This window comes from Buceros rhinoceros, unplaced genomic scaffold, assembly GCF_000710305.1.
Source record: "Buceros rhinoceros silvestris isolate BGI_N320 unplaced genomic scaffold, ASM71030v1 scaffold7476, whole genome shotgun sequence".
NCBI lineage: Eukaryota > Metazoa > Chordata > Aves > Bucerotiformes > Bucerotidae > Buceros > Buceros rhinoceros.
This window is the reverse complement of record NW_010415767.1, coordinates 45,300-48,303: the sequence shown is the minus strand read 5'-3', so window position 1 is coordinate 48,303 and position 3,004 is coordinate 45,300.

Sequence of the window (3,004 nt, the reverse complement as noted above, 5' to 3'; positions counted from 1 at the left end):
GAAGCTGGGTGTGCCCCAGTGCCAGGGCTGGGAGCTGGGAGCAGAGCTCCTGGCAGCCTTGCTAACTGGTGCCTTGCTGGGACGGAGCAGGGCTGGGTGATGGAAGTGGCCGTGGCTGGCTGGAAGAGGCCACGTTCCCCAGCTGTCTTCTCTGCCCCAAATGCTGCTTTTCTTCCAGCTCTGAACTATGCTGGATTGGAGCAAAGACTAGAAAAATGTTAAAAAAACCCCATGCAAATGGGGAAAAAAAATCTGTTCACTGGAAAAGCAAAAATAATGGTAATATGATGTCACTTTTGCAAGTCACAGGCTGGGGAGGGTTTAGTTCATCAGTTTTATTCATCATTTGAGACTTTTCCAAGCACCACTCGGCTTGAAATCAAGCAAATCCGAACTGGTTTCTGTGCTGCGTGCTAGTCAGTAAGACGTTCAGGAAATCACAAAAGCCATGGGGCTATTTTAAATGAGAGGTTTTTCTTTTGCTTTGTAGGCTTTTACGTCACCTGAGCTGGAAAGATAAATGCCTGGAGGGAGGGAGGAGCCCTTGGAGGAGGTGGGCTTGATGCTCTGAGCTGTCCCTTGCCCAGTTCCCTGGTTGGGTGAGGCTGGGCAGGTCACCAGCTTGGGAGCACCGGGGCACGGTCTGTTTAGCGTCTGAAAGTGAAAATATTGTCCCAGGTGTTACAGGATTTTGTCCCGAGGGCAGCGTGCCAGCGCCGCACACCGTGTGTCGACAGCTCGTGCAGCTCCTTTTTGTTCAAATTTTGAATTGATTCTATTTTCTTCTCGATCTCAGAGAATACGAACTTCAGTGATCCGATGCCTGGAGCACACTGAGTCTCGGTGGCGTTAAATCCAGCGTCTAAATCGTGGGTGTTGCACAGGGGCGCCCTAACCGAGCGTTTGGCAGGACAAAACCCCCTTGGTGGAACCCAAGTCACCAAAGTCACTTGTCTGCAGAAAACCGGGGGATGCCACCGGGGCTCTGTCCTGCCTCTTTCGTTGCTGAGTGAAATATTTATCCATCAGTTGTGATCGCAGCACCAGAAGCGGTTTGGCTCATTTCCTTTTGCCTGAATTTATTTTTTTCTTTTAACTGAAACCAGGAAGGGGAGAAGTCGGGGGTGTTTCTATGCAGGTCGCTCAGGACCAGCATCTGTGGGATGCTGCTGGAGTCCCTGTTACCAGTTGCTTCTCCTCCTCCTCCTCCTCCCCACATCTGCCTTCCCCCTGTAACCCCCTTTTGTTTCTCAGCATATTTATTTATTGAGTTACTCGTGTATTATTTCTGGTCCCTGCAGTCGTGGTGCTGGTGCAGTTTGAAGCTTTTCGGTGAGACTCCACTTTGCCGGAGTCTGTTACAAGCAGCAGGTTCTTGTGTTTCTCAGAGTCTTCCTTGGACCTTTTGAAGGGGTTTTGTGGAAGTGGTGGTGGTGGCATTGGATTTTTTTGCTGTAATGAATGAAATAGGTGGCAGGAACCATGGTGGGCAGTGGCCGCCATCCAACTTTCAGAGCTGGTGGGTGAATCCTGGGAGTGAGGAGGGCAAAACCAGCTGCTGCTCCCTGTGCCCAGAGACCTGCCCGGAGCGTGGGGTGGGAGAACGCAATTCCCTTCTTCCTCTGGTAAATCCATGTCTGCCCTCGGGGTAGGCTGCTTGGATCAGCAAGGTGGGAAGAAACCAGCCAGACTGGGTTGTGGTGGCCTGAGTTTTCTTGTCGTGCTCTGAAATTGGGGTAGCCTCGGGGTGCTCTAGGTGGTGTGACCCCCAAGAGATGATCTGGTGAACCTGGGCAGTCACATTCCTCATAAAGCTTGTGTGCAGGAGGGGCAGTGGAGCCACCGGCGGTGCTGGGGTTTATTGCTGTCCATCCAGAGAGCAAACCAGAGCCGGGTAATTCTCGGAGTCACAGCACTGGAAGGCAAACAGGAAGCAGGAACGCCATCCTGTGCCTCCAGACGCTCTGAAGCAGAAGCAAATACATGGATTTTATGAAGTCAGTTGCCAACCCAGGCGGAAGGGGCAGAAAAACTGACGACGTTTTAATTGCTCACGCTTTGTAAAGCCGCAAACAGAGGATTCTGCTGCTGCTGTTCCTCTGCGCGTGTCTCCAGCGCTGACTCCACACAGCGATAGATAACCTCGCCCTGGCTGTCGCTGGAGCCGATACACCGTCTGCTCCAAATCCCACTTGATGCCAATCAAGTTCTTGCTCTGCTGTTAGCAAATGCTTCCTTACTTCATGTCTGCGGGAAGCTCGTGTGTGTCTCAAGGCTCTTACCAGCTCCCCTTTCTCTATTCCCGCTCCCAAAAATTCAACTCTTGCAACCTTTTTCTGCTGATCACGTTTCCTAAACCTATTCTCGTTCTTCCTACTCTCTTCTCGACACGCTTCAGTGCGTATTTTTAAACAAATATCTCGCGGGTTGTCATCGTGCCCCTGGTAACCGCTCGTAGGCTGGGTTTAATCACTTGTATGCTTTATTTTTTTCTTTTTCTTTTAATCATTTAAACTGTTTCTGTGGTTCACTCATTAAAAAGTCATGTGGGGCTGTTTTAAAAGCCTTTCTAAAGATAGGCTCGGTCGTCTGTACCTCTTTCTTCTTATCAGCTGGGACAGATGCCCTGTCAGAGAGCACCAGGGAGACGTTTCACTAGTTTGACGTGACTGCTTGAAACATTCCTGTGGACCGTGTGTTTTCTTTTTTCCTAATCTCATCATTTTTACAGGATTAGCAATCCTGTAGCAATGTCTGGAGTGTAGCTCCAGTCGTTTCCCTGCTATCTCTGTAATTTCTGGCTGTTCTGTCCCCACTTCCCTTTGTGAGATCGGGTGCTGCTGGGTCTTCTTTTAGACCTTGCCTGGGCTCTCTGGCGTCGGCAGGGTGGTGGGTCATGGTTTAGAGGTGATTGCTGGTAGTTCCCCAAGCACTGCAGGGGCATGCCTGGAGCAGAGGAGGCTGCGGGGAGACCTGAGTGCAGCCTGTCAGTGCTGCAAGGGGC